Below are 14,828 nucleotides of genomic sequence, written 5' to 3' on the forward strand. Positions count from 1 at the left end.
CTTATAGCTACATTGGGGATTGTGTGTGTGTGTTTTTTCTTCTTTATCCCAGTTTTCAGGCCTTGTGCGTCTCCTCTGACAGCGAGATCAGGTCATCGCTTGCTGCGGAAGTGCAATTAACGTCGGTCACCTAAGGTTTCTCGCGTGTCGATATTTAGGTCCCTGGCACACTGTTTCAGGAACTATGCTTCCATCAGCACTTGCTGTTTAAGCCAGTGTGATTTGTAACTCCGATCGGGACCCTCTCGATTCCCACCTCCCACTCGCCTGTGACCACACTCGCCCTCCCCAGCCGGCCCACGGAAGACCTTTGAACTGCTGCTGGCCATTCAAGGCCCGTCATAGCTGGACCTCCATTCAAGGCCTGTCTTCTGACCGAGGGCATTGTTCGAGCAACAGAAACTGCACTGCACCACACCAGTGAATGCAACTGGGTCCATAGCGCAGCTGAAATCACCGTGTGCGGGGCAATGGGCAGGGAGCCAGTCTCGAGAATCGACAGCACGGCGCGTTGCAGCATTTCTAAGAGTGTGTCTCTGAGGAAGCTGTGGTTGTGGCCTTAGATTTATTTTTTTTAAACGAACGTTAGTAACACTAATTTAAACACGGGAACCCTCAGACGTACAGAAGATTGTTACCAAAGCAAAGATGGTTGCCGATTGTTTGCGATTGTTTTTGTAAATGGTGGCGTGACTCAGCTCCACGTTTAGGGGTCCCTCGCGATTAGTTGGGGACGGGTTGTGAAACCCAGATCCACTGGCTAAAGAACTAGATTCTTCAGTCAGCCGGAATTGTGGGATTTATGAACTTGCGCCCATAGTTATTCTTTTCTTAAACTGTTAGTGTGTGAAAAGAGCATGGAACAGTTTGGAAGCACTATCTGTAGATAAAGTGTATATTCAAAGGGTGTGATTTAAAGGCTGTGTTTTGCCTAATATTTTTGTGATACGGTTCAGTAACACTTTGATGAAATAAAAGGCATTATTTGATGTGTGACAGGATCATTGCTCCCAGTTTATCTATCGGGGCCTCTTGATGATCCGTTGCTGGAATCGATGCGTGCGGCAACGAACTGTAAATGAAATGAAATGTGGGACTGATGAGGTACTCTGTGCCCCAGAGATAATGCGTGCACACACAAGACATTGGAGCAGGAGTCGGCCATTCGACCTCTCGAGCCTGCTCCACAATTCAACAAGATCATGGCTGATTTTCTACCTCAACTCCACCTTCCCGCATTATCCCCATAATCCCTCGATTCCCTTAATATCCAAAAATCTATCGATCTCTGTCTTGAATACACTCAACGACTGAGCCTTCACAGCCCTCTGGGGCAGAGAATTCCAAAGATTCATCACCCTCTGAGTGAAGAAATTTCTCCTCATCTCAGTCCTAAATGGCCGACCCCTTATTCTGAGACTGTGACCCCTGGTTCTAGACTCCCCCAGCCCGGGGGAAACATCCTCCCTGCATCTACCCTGTTGAGCTCTGAGGATTGTGTATGTTTCAGTGAGATCACCTCTCATTCTTCTAAACTCCAGGGAATATAGGCATGGTCTACTCGATCTCTCCTCATAGGACAATCCCAGGAATCAGTCTGGTGAACCTTTGTTGCACTCCCTCTAAGGTAAGTACATCCTTCCTGAGGTAAGGAGACCAAAACAGTACACAATACTCCAGGTGTGGTCTCACTAGGGCCCTATATAATTAGAGTAAGAAGCTTAAGACCCTATACACTTACCAAAATCAGAACTGATTAGGAGAAAGGTTGTAAACACGGCACTGGGCAGAGAAGCTTAGACATTAAATTATGTTTTGTTTGACACGCAGCTTAAAACTACTTTCCATCACTAAGATTGCCTATTTCTACCTCCACGTCATCACCCAGCTCCACCCTTATTCCTCTCTGAATTCGTTCTGAATTGTGTTCAAATCCCTCCGTGGCCTTGCCCCTCCCAATCTGTGCAACCTCCTATAGCCCTCCGGGAACTCTGGGCTCCTCCGATTCTGGCCTCTTACGCAGTCCCCACATCCATCGCTCTACCACTGGGGCCCGTGCCTTCAGCTGCCTGGCCCCAAGTTCTGGAATTCCCTCCCTCTCCTCTAAGATGCTCCTTAAAATCTTACTCTTTGACCTAAACTTTTGGTCACTGTAATGTATTTGCTTCAATGCTATTAAGAACTAGTTGGTTTATTAACAAAGGTTTAACAATCACACTACACACCACCAGTTCATCCACTTGGCTCACAACTGCATATCTCATCGTGGGTGACCCAGACCCAACTGAGTGGGGTGTTATTGAGTCTTGTGAACATCACGTGACTGGCTAAGCCACTCAATATATAAATGCAAGTCTTTAATGTTCCCTGCCCCCTCCTGATTCAAATGAACTGGCCAACAACAGCAACTTGTATTTATATAGCGCCTTTAACGTAGTGAAACGTCTCAAGGCGCTTCACGGACGTATTATGAGATAAAAATTTGACACCAAGCCGCATAAGTAGAAATTAGTGCAGGTGAGCAAAAGCTTGGTCAAAGAGGTAGGTTTTAAGGAGCGTCTTGAAGGAGGAAAGAGATGGAGAGAGGCGGAGAGGTTTAGTCAGGGAGTTCCAGAGCTTAGGGCCCAGGCAACAGAAGGCACGGCCACCAATGGTTGAGCGATTATAATCCGGGATGCTCTAGAGGGCAGAATGTGAGGAGCATAGCCATCGCGGGCGGGGGGGGCGGTTATGGGGCTGGAGGAGATTACAGACCGAGGGAGGGGTGAGGCCATGGAGGGATTTGAAAATCACACTCATTGGACTTATGCAGGGGGACTTGGGGGAGCCCAAGGAACTGTAACCCGGCCTTTCGGAGTGGAGGTAAACTAGAAGGATGAATCAAATAATCGAATATATGCTTGACAAAAAGAAAGACAGACTTGCATTTATATAACTCCTTTCACAACCTCCGGGCGACCTAAAGCACTTTACAGCCAATTAAGTATTTTTGAAGTGCAGCTACTGTTGTAATGTAAGAAACGTGGCAGCCAATTTGCGCACAGCAAGCTCCCACAAACAGCACTGTGATAATGACTAGATAGTCGTCTTTTTTTAATGATGATTAATATTGGTCAGGACAGCAGGGATAACTCCTCTGCTCTTCTTCGAAATAGTGCCATGGGATCTTTTACGCCAACCTGAGAGAGCAGACGCGGCCTCGGTCTCACGTCCCATCTGAAAGACGGCACCTCCGACAGTGCAGCACTCCCTCAGCACTGCAGTGGAGTGTCAGCCTTGATTTTTGTGCTTAAGTCTCTGGAGTGGGATTTGAACCCACGACCTTCTGACTCCGAGGCACGTGTGCTACCCACTGAGCCACAGCTGACACTTTAGGAAGGTGTTGGGAGGCGACCATGATTTGGCTAGGGAATTGTGCCTGGTGAGGAGGTAAAATATCTAAAGCCAATAAATGGGATTGATGTTGATTCAATTCACTTTTTCATGCCACTTATCTACAACAACAGGAGGCGACCGTGTTTGCATAAACTTCAAAAATACTTCATTGGCAGTAAAACACTTTGGGATGGCCCGAGGTCATGAAAGGCGCTTAGAAATTCTTCCAGGTGGTGGAGGTCGCGGGTTTGGGAGGCGCTGTCGAAGAAGCCTTGGCGAGTTGCTGCAGTGCATCTTGTAGATGGTACACGCCGCAATATCTTTGGAATTCTCTACCCCCAAAGGGCTGTGGAGGCTCAGTTGTTGAATGTATTCGAGACTGAGATCGATAGATTTTTGGACATTCAGGGAATCAAGGGATATGGGGATAGTGCGAGAAGGTGGAGTTGAGTTAGAAGATCAGCCGTGATCTTATTGAATGGCAGAGCAGGCTCGAGGGGCTGAGTGGCCTACTGCTCCTATTTTTTTATGTTATATTCTTATGCAGCCACAGAAAGTGGAAGTTTAAGCTGCTGGGATGGAGGTATCAGTAGTGTCTATGGAATGAGAAACTAGATGGGCAGAATGGCCTCCCTTATCTGTACTTATTTTTTGGATCTTTCTGACCTGGAATGGTCTTTCTGTACAAGTTGGGATGGGGAGCGAAACAGGAATCAAAGAGATCTACTGGCACCCTGTGGCTAGATGAGGTATTACACCATATCTTTTTCAGCGCGGATTTGGAGTAAAGCTGAACAAAACCCGGGTTCTGCTTCACAGCTCATAATCTGCACACCAGGCAATGTGAGCAACGTTAGGAACAGGAGGAGGTCATTCATTTCCTTGAGCCTGTGCCATCATTCAAATAGGTCTTGGCCAATCTGGACAATGCTTTGCTCCATAATCCCTCAATACCGAATAAAAATCTTAATCGATCTCAGTCTTGAAAATTTCAATTGACCCCCCGCATCCATAGCCTTTTGGAGGAGAGAGAATTCCAAATTTTTACTAAGCTTTGAGCGAAAAAGTGCTACCCGATTTCACTCCTAAATGGCCTGGCTCTAATGTTAAGATTGTGCCCCCTCGTTCCAGATTCCATCATCATCATAGGCAGTCCCTCGGAATCGAGGAAGACTTGCTTCCACTCCTGAAGTGAGTTCTTTGGTGGCTGAACAGTCCAATACGAGAGCCACAGACTCTGTCACGGGTGGGACAGACAGTGGTTGAGGGAAGGGGAGGGTGGGCCTGGTTTGCCGCACGCTCTTTCCGCTGCCTGCGCTTGATTTCTGCATGCTCTCGGCGATGAAACTCGAGGTGCTCAGCGCCCTCTCGGATGCCACGGTGTCCAGGGCTGTGCTGTGGATCTTGATGACCAGGGGGCAGTGCTGTGCGGCGAGGGCAGGCTGATGGAGGACCTTTGTCTTACGTATGTTTAGCGTAAGGCCCATGCTTTTGTACGCCTCAGTAAATACGTCGACTATGTCCTGGAGTTCCACCCACCAGAGATATCTACCCTATCAAATACATTAATCATCTTAAACACCTCGATTAGATCACACAATAGATGTTTATTAGGAGAGCGTAGCAAGTGATATGATAAATGGAGTTAAGATACAGATCAGCCCTGAAGATGTTTCGACTTGTGGGCGGCCAGAACTAGGGGACCACCAATACAAGACAGTCACTAATGAATCCAATCGGGGATTCGGGAGAAACTTCTTCACCCAGTGAGTGGTGAGATTGTGGAACTCGCTGCCACAGGGAATAGTTGAAGCGAACAGCATAGATGCATTTAAGGGGAAGTGAGATGAACACGCGAGGGAGAAAGGAATAGAAGGATATGCTGATGGGGTTAAATGAAGTAGGGTGGGAGGAGGCTTGTGTGGAGCATAAACACCGGCACGGACAAGTTGGGCTGAATGGCCTGTTGCTGTGCTGTACACTCTATGATCTAGTTGAACAGTGGAACAGGCTTGAGGGGCTGAATGGCCCACTCCTGTTCCTATTGAGCCGTAGTGCGCCAGGGTGTGTGAGCCTATTACTGTGACTAGTCCACAAATCCCATTCAGCAGTTTGCAAAAAAGAAAAAAATTACGTCTTCAATTTTACAGGGTGAAGGTGATTACAGTGTTTGTTTTGCATAGATCTCTCCCACTGACAGTCTTGTAAGTTGCAATGTCTTAACTGCCCAGCCTTCATAACAAATTAAAACCTGCAGCCTGACAGTGCGTGGGTCTGCGTTGGCTTGACGTTGATTCCCTGCCCATTTCCTGCCCAATCTTCTCACTTCAGACTTATCTGGAAGTGTGACAAGACTTCAGGTTTTCATCATCCCCGCGACTTGTAAACTTGTCAGGCTGAAAGAAACAGCACGATGGGGTTGATTAGGTCAGCCCTCGGTGCGGTGCGTGGAAATATTCTGTCAGTGCGCTGTACAAATATATAAAAGCTCGCTTCCAATTACTCGCCTGGCAGTGGCAGATTGAGCTTACATAAGCAGCTGGCCGACATGTGGCTGCACGTGAAACGGAGGGAGCGCGCCAGCCAGAGTCGGCTGCAGTCAGCAAATCTGTGCCACGCGCGGCCAATTCGCTGCTGACCCACAGTGCGGCAAAGGAAGGGGCAGCATAAAGGGGGCACAGATTAACAGTCTTGAGCTTCTCCATCTCCCGCGCTTCCCCCGAACCCTCTCCCCCTCGCCTCGCCAAGCTGGTCCCCGCGCCAACTCGACCCGCCTGTTCTGCTCCGACTTGTTGCGACGTCAGCAACTCTCACGTTGAAATAATTACAGTCGGGACACAGGCCTCGGCGATGAGCTTCTTTCCCCCTCATCCCACCTCCACCCCTCCCACTCCGCCCCCAGGGCCTGGTCTCAGCAAATTTCTCGCCGCCAGATTTGCTTTGGCCGAGACTTTTACAGATTCTGCACCGCAGTGTATTTATTTTACAGATTTACACGCTGTGGAAAATGCAGAGCTCAGGTTTCCAGTGGTCAGTCCAAGTGTCAGCATCCAGCGAGCAGTCAATGCCAATGAGCAGGCACTTAGCAGTTTAATAAGGACCTTGGATGTACAGAGCGTGGCTGTCCCCCTTTCCACCTCTCACCCGACAAAATATCGGGTAAAATCTAACAATAACCAGCACGCAAAGTTTTCCTTGGAATAAACTTTTTTTTTTAATCTTTAATTTTTCACTTCCAGGGCAGCTACAGCACGGGTTAGATACAGAGTAAAGCTCCCTCTACACTGTCCCATCAAACACTCCCAGGGCAGGTACAGCAAAGGATTAGATACAGAGTAAAGCTCCCTCTACACTGTCCCATCAAACACTCCCAGGGCAGGTACAGCAAAGGATTAGATACAGAGTAAAGCTCCCTCTACACTGTCCCATCAAACACTCCCATGGCAGGTACAGCACGGGTTAGATACAGAGTAAAGCTCCCTCTACACTGTCCCATCAAACACTCCCAGGGCAGGTACAGCATGGCTTAGATACAGAGTAAAGCTCCCTCTACACTGTCCCATCAAACACTCCCAGGGCAGGTACCGCACGGGTTAGATACAAAGTAAAGCTCCCTCTACACTGTCCCATCAAACACTCCCAGGGCAGGTACAGCACGGGTTAGATACAAAGTAAAGCTCCCTCTACACTGTCCCATCAAACTCTCCCAGGGCAGGTACAGCACGGGTTAGATACAGAGTAAAGCTCCCTCTACACTGTCCCATCAAACACTCCCAGGGCAGGTACAGCACAGGTTAGATACAGAGTAAAGCTCCCTCTACACTGTCCCATCAAACACTCCCAGGGCAGGTACAGCACAGGGTTAGATACAGAGTAAAGCTCCCTCTACACTGTCCCATCAAACACTCCCAGGGCAGGTACAGCACGGGGTGAGATACAGAGTAAAGCTCCCTCTACACTATCCCATCAAACTCTCCCAGGGCAGGTACAGCACGGGGTTAGATACAGAGTAAAGCTCCCTCTACACTGTCCCATCAAACACTCCCAGGGCAGGTACAGGGGGTTAGATACAGAGTAAAGCTCCCTCTACACTGTCCCATCAAACACTCCCAGGGCAGGTACAGCACGGGTTAGATACAGAGTAAAGCTCCCTCTACACTGTCCCATCAAACACTCCTAGGGCAGGTACAGCAAAGGGTTAGATACAGAGTAAAGCTCCCTCTACACTGTCCCATCAAACACTCCCAGGGCAGGTACAGCACAGGGTTAGATACAAAGTAAAGCTCCCTCTACACTGTCCCATCAAACACTCCTAGGGCAGGTACAGCAAAGGGTTAGATACAGAGTAAAGCTCCCTCTACACTGTCCCATCAAACACTCCCAGGGCAGGTACAGCACAGGGTTAGATACAAAGTAAAGCTCCCTCTACACTGTCCCATCAAACACTCCCAGGGCAGGTACAGCACGGGTTAGATACAGAGTAAAGCTCCCTCTATACTGTCCCATCAAACACTCCCAGGGCAGGTACAGCACGGGTTAGATACAGAGTAAAGCTCCCTCTACACTGTCCCATCAAACACTCTCAGGGCAGGTACAGCACGGGTTAGATACAGAGTAAAGCTCCCTCTATACTGTCCCATCAAACACTCCCAGGGCAGGTACAGCACGGGTTAGATACAAAGTAAAGCTCCCTCTACACTGTCCCATCAAACACTCCCAGGGCAGGTACAGCACGGGTTAGGTACACAGTAAAGCTCCCTCTACACTGTCCCATCAAACACTCCCAGGGCAGATCGAGCTCCGCCATCAACGCTCCTTTAGTCTTGTGCCCAAATCCTGGTCTCTGTCTTGAACGTGCAACTTTCTGAGCCAAGCTGACCCTCTATCCCAAAATGCCCAAAGTGGGCGTCATGCTGTATACGGCCTTTGGCGGGAGTTGAGCGCAGGTTGGACCATGCCGAATCTTGCCACAGGAGTCCCTCTAACTTGAATAGTCTACTTTTGCACTTTCACTGCATCCCGAATGAACCAGATAAGGGAGGTGAGCAGTCGATCTGAAGGGGGTCAGTTTAACTGATGACGACAGTATAAACTGGGAGATAGCGGATTTGCTGCCTGGTATACAACTCTCCTCATTTTCATCTCCATTGACGCATCCCAAAACACTCCACATTACATAGAATTATATAGGATTACATCGGATATACGGCACAGAAACAGGCCATTTGGCCCAACCAGTCCATGTCGCCGTTTATGCTCCACTCGATCCTTTTTCCGTCTTTCCTCATCTAAATCTATCAGCATAACCCTCTATTCCCTTCCCCCTCATATGCTTGTCTAGCCTCCGCTGAAATGTATCTATACTATTAGTTTCAACCACTCCCTGTGGTAGCGAGTTCCACAATCTCACTACGCTTTGGGCAAAGAAGTTTCTCCTGAATTCCCGATTGGATTTCTCGGTGACTATCATATCGATGGCCTCAAGTGTTGCTCTTCCCCACAAATGGAAACATTCTCTCTCTCTGTATCCACTCTGTCAAACCCTTTCATAATTTTATCGACCTCCATTGTCAAACCTTCAGCCTTTTCCAGAGAGGAGAACCTCATTGGGTGAAACCCAGCAGGAAGCTTCGCTTGGGGAAGCCATCTCTGTGATCCTGGAACTTTAGGGGGTCAATTTTAACTGACTTAACCAGGCGGGAATCCCACGGGATGGGTGGGACGTTACTGGAGAGTAACATAAGAACATAAGAAATAGGAGCAGGAGTAGGCCATACGGCCCCTCGAGCCTGCTCCACCATTTAATAAGATCATGGCTGATCCGATCATGGACTCAGCTCCACTTCCCCGTCCGCTCCCCGTAACCCCTTATTCCCTTATCGTTTAAGAAACTGTCTATTTCTGTCTTAAATTTATTCAATGTCCCAGTTTCCACAGCTCTCTGAGGCAGCGAATTCCATAGATTTACAACCCTCTGAGAGAAGAAATTTCTTCTCATCTCAGTTTTAAATGGGCGGCCCCTTATTCTAAGATCGTGCCCTCTAGTTCTAGTCTCCCCATCAGTGGAAACATCCTCTCTGCATCTACCTTGTCAAACCCCCTCATAATCTTATACGTTTCCATAAGATCACCTCTCATTCTTCTGAATTCCAATGAGTAGAGGCCCAACCTACTCAACCTTTCCTCATAAATCAACCCCCTCATCTCCGGAATCAACCTTGTGAACCTTCTCTGAACTGCCTCCAAAGCAAGTATATCCTTTCGTAAATATGGAAACCAAAACTGCACGCAGTATTCCAGGTGTGGCCTCACCAATACCCTGTGTCGCTGTAGCAAGACTTCCCTGCTTTTATACTCCATCCCCTTTGCAATAAAGACCAAGATACCATTGGCCTTCCTGATCACTTGCTATCCCTGCATACCATCCTTTTGTGTTTCATGCACAAGTACCCCCAGGTCCCGCTGTACTGCAGCACTTCGCAATCTTTCTCCATTTAAATAATAAATTGCTCTTTGATTTTTTTTCTGCTAAAGTGTATGACCTCACACTTTCCAACATTATACTCCATCTGCCAAATTTTTGCCCGCTCACTTAGCCTGTCTATGTCCTTTTGCAGATTTTTTGTATCCTTCTCACACATTGCTTTTCCTCCCACCTTTGTATCGTTAGCAAACTTGGCTACGTTACACTCAGTCCCTTTCTCCAAGTCGTTAATATAGATTGTAAATAGCACAACCAGCTATTGCTCCCGACCCCGTCAGTTCCCCGAATTGCCCTCTCCCCCTTTATGTACCTCGCCTCTCAAAGGTATGATTTACTGGCTCAGTTCATGAGGAGAAATCCAGAAAAAATAATTCCCTGGCTTATTTCAAATCCTAAATTTGCTTTTATTTTAAATTCAGGCTTGTAAATGACTTGTAATCTATGATTTCGCATGTCTGCGACGAGTGAGAGGAGTCAGGTGGGTTCTGCTCTCGGGAGCTCCGGGAATAGTCAGGAAATGTAGCCCTCGTTCCCATAGCTGAATAAATTATGTAAATAATGAATAAACAAATCCTCATTCAATCCACTCTTATGGTACAAAGGGGACATTCTCCTCATTCCTTTGGTGTGTTGAATGTGTTTAGTGAAGAAGGAAAGGAGCTGGGTTGAAATTGCCGCAAAACTAATTCCCCTCCACCGTAAGGTCAGGAGTTGGGCTGTTTGTTGCCGATTCTGAAGCTAAACTTCACCACCCCTCCGATAATGAGGCTGGCCATTCGACCCTCCCCTCTCCCCCTTCCCCACCCTCTCCCCCTTCCCCACCCCTTCTCCTCCTTCCACCCCTACCCCCCCCCCCCCAGAACAGGACTTGGAAAATAGACAGACTCGGGTTGACAAGAGGCAAGAAACCCTCACACCATGCAAGCGCCAGATTAATGACCTTCATCTCCTCCTGACCCTCAGTGACACCAACCCTCAGCCAGAACCCCCTCCCCCCCCCCAACCCACCATCAACATCTTGGGAGGGTTACTGCCATCCAGAAGCTGGACTGGACCAACCATACCAACAGCACAACTGCAAGAGCAAGAGTTAACGAACAAACCTGCATTTCTATAGCACCTTTCGCGACCTCAAGGTGTCCCAAAATGCTTTACACCCAATGAAGTACTTTTTGAAGTGTAGTCACTGTTGTAATGGAGGGAGCCAATTTGCACACAGCAAGCTCCCACAGACAGCGATGAGGTAATGACCGGATAATCTGTTGGTTTTAGTGATGTGAGGTTGAGGGATAAATATTGGCCCCAGGGTACCGGGGAGAACTCCCCGGCTCTCCCACAGAATAGCACCATGGGATCTTTTCCGTCCACCTGGGAGGGCAGACGGCACCTCGGTTTTACGTCTCATCTGAAAGACAGCGCCTCCGACAGTGCATTGGCACTGCGAGTGCCAGTCTGGATTTTGGGCTCAAGTCTCTGGAGTGGGCCTATGAACCCACAACCTTCTGACTCAGAGGTGCGAGTGCTGCCCACTAAGCCACGGTACAGGAGAAGCCATAGAGGTGAGGCCTGGCTCTTCTCTTGAACATTACTAGGCTGGGTGCAGGCGCAACAGCTCTAAATAAGCACAACACCATCCAGAACACAACAGGTTGCTCGATCAGCCCTCGGACTCAATATCCACTCCCTCCACCATAATGTACCAGTGCTGTGACTTCTAGGATACACTGCAGCAACCTGGATAGCAACACTCTCCCCTCTGAGGCTTCCACTGCTCACAAAGACAATGTTGAGGGAACATCTCCAAGTTACCCTCCACCCTAACTTGGACATACCTTCATCATCACTGGGCCGTCCATGGATGCCAGAGCCTATTTATCCTGCTGCCTTCCCATGGGAAGGTTTGTGTGGAATGGAAAGTGGACCATAATCATCCATTTTAATTCTACCCACAGTGAATGACAAGAGTTCATTAATTGGTGAAACAAGCTAGCAGTTTATGTCCCAATCATCCCCACAATGTCTCCCACCCACCCACCGAGGTTAGCATTTATTGCCCATCCCTAATTGCCCCTAGGAGGTATATAACTGCTTGCTAGGATATTTCAGAGGGCAGTTAAGAGTCAACCACATTGCCATGGTTCTGGAGTCACACATAGGCCAGACCCGGGTGAGGATGGCAGCTTTCCTTCTCTAAAGGGCATTATGACAATCTGCTAGTTTATTGATACTAGCTTTTTATTCCAGATTTATTTAATTTGAATTCCCCAGCTGCTGTGGTGGGATTTGAACTCATGTCTCTAGATCATTAGTCCAGGTCTCTGGATTACGCGTCCGGTGATATAACCAGTATGCAACCGTAACCGATTGATGAAAAGAGCAGGGATTACATTGCCTAACATGGTTGTAATGCATCGTAACATCTACAGGAGAGTAATTATGCCAGTAAAACACACCACGTTAACATAGAAACATAGAAACATAGAAAATAGATGCAGGAGTAGGCCATTCGGCCCTTCGAGCCTGCACCACCATTCCATATGATCATGGCTGATCATGCAACTTCAGTACCTCATTCCTGCTTTCTCCCCATACCCCTTGATCCCTTTAGCCATAAGGGCCACACCTAATTCCCTTTTGAATATATCTAACGAACTGGCCTCAACAACTTTCTGTGGTAGAGAATTCCACAGGTTCACAATTCTCTGAGTGAAGATGTTTCTCCTCATTTCGGTCCTAAATGGCTTACCCCTTATCCTTAGACTGTGACCCCTGGCTCTAGACTTCCCCAACAGCGGGAACATTCTTCCTGCATCTAACCTGTCCAATCCCATCAGAATGTTATATGTTTCTATGAGGTCCCCTCTCATTCTTCTAAATTCCAGTGAATATAAGCCTAGTCGATCCAATCTTTCTTCATATATCGGTTCTGCCATCCCAAAAATCAGTCTGGTGAACCTTCGCTGCACTCCCTCAATAGCAAGAATGTCCTTCCTCAGATTAGGAGACCAAAATTGTACACAATATTCCAGGTGTGGCCTCACCAAGGCCCCGTACAACTGCAGTCAGACCTCCCTGCTCCTTTATTCAAATCCTCTCGCTAGGAAGGCCAACATGCCATTTGACTTCTTCACCGCCTGCTGTACCTGCATGTCAACTTTCCATGATTGATGTACCATGACACCCAGGTCTCGCTGCACCTCCCCCTTTCCTAATTTGTCACCATTCAGATAATATTCTGCCTTCCTGTTTTTGCCCCCAAAGTGGATAACCTCACATTTATCTACATTATACTGCATCTGCCATGCATTTGTCCACTCAGCCAACCTGTCCAAGTCACCCGGCAGCCTCTTAGAATCCTCCTCACAGCTCACACTGCCACCCAGCTTCGTGTCATCTGTAAACTTGGAGATATTACATTCAATTCCTTCGTCCAAATCATTAATGTATACTGAACCTTGCGGTACCCTACTAGTCACTGCCTGCCATTCCGAAAAGGACCCGTTTATTCCTACTCTTTGCTTCCTGTCTGCCAAACAGTTCTCTATCCACATCAATACATTACCCCCAAAACCATGTGCTTTAATTTTGCAAACTAATCTCTTGTGTGGGACCTTGTCAAAAGCCTTTTGAAAGTCCAAATACACCACATCCACTGGTTCTCCCTTGTCCACTCTGCTAGTTACATCCTCAAAAAATTCAAAAAGATTTGTCAAGCATGATTTTTCTTTCATAAATCCATGCTGACTTGGACTGATCCTGTCACTGCTTTCCAAATGCGCTACTATTGCATCTTTAATAATTGATTCCAACATTTTCCCCACTACCGATGTCAGGCTAACCCATCTATAATTCCCTGTTTTCTCTCTCCCTCCTATTTAAAAGGTGGGGTTACATTAGCTACCCTCCAATCCATAGGAACTAATCCAGAGTCTATAGAATGTTGGAAAATGACCACCACTGCATCCACTATTTCTAGGGCCGCTTCCTTAAGTACTCTGGGATGCAGACTATCAGACCCTGGGGATTTATCGGCCTTCAATCCCATCAATATCCCTAACACTATTTCCTGACTAATAAGGATTTCCTTCAGTTCCTCCTTCTCGCTAGACCCTCGGTCCCCTAGTATTTCCGGAAGGTTATTTGCATCTTCCTTAGTGAAGACAGAACAAAAGTATTTGTTCAATTGGTCTGCCATTTCTTTGTTCCCCATTATAAATTCACCTGATTCTGACTGCAAGGTACCTACATTTGTTTTTACTAACCTTTTTCTCTTCACATATCTGTAGAAGCTTTTGCAGTCAGTTTTTATATTCTCTGCAAGCTTACTCTCATACTCTATTTTCCCCCTCCTAATTAAACCCTTTGTCCTCCTCTGCTGAATTCTAAATTTCTCCCAGTCCTCAAGTTTTCTGCTTTTTCTGGCCAATTAACACTATCCCTAATTTCCCTTGTTAGCCACGGTTGAGCCACCTTCCCCATTTTATTTTTATGCCAGAAAGGGATGTACAATTGTTGAAGTTCATCCCTATGATCTTTAAATGTCTGCCATTGCCTATCCACTGTCAACCCTTTAAGTATCATTCGCCAGTCTATCCTAGCCAATTCACATCTCATGCCATCGAAGTTACCTTTCTTTATGTTCAGGACACTAGCCTCTGAATTAACTGTGTCACTCTCCATCTTAATGAAGAATTCTACCATATTATGGTCACTCTTCACCAAGGGGCTTCGCACAACAAGATTGCTAATTAATCCTCTCTCATTAGACAACACCCAGTCTAGGATGGCCAACTCTCCAGTTGGTTCCTTGACATATTGGTCTCTATAACTATCCCTTATACACTCCAGGAAATCCTCCTCCATTGTATTGCTACCAGTTTGGTTAGCCCAATCTATATGTAGATTAAAGTCACCCATGATAACTGCTGTACCTTTATTGCACGCATCCCTAATTTCCTGTTTGATATCA

Source organism: Pristiophorus japonicus, chromosome 4 (genome assembly GCF_044704955.1).
Source record: "Pristiophorus japonicus isolate sPriJap1 chromosome 4, sPriJap1.hap1, whole genome shotgun sequence".
Lineage (NCBI taxonomy): Eukaryota > Metazoa > Chordata > Chondrichthyes > Pristiophoridae > Pristiophorus > Pristiophorus japonicus.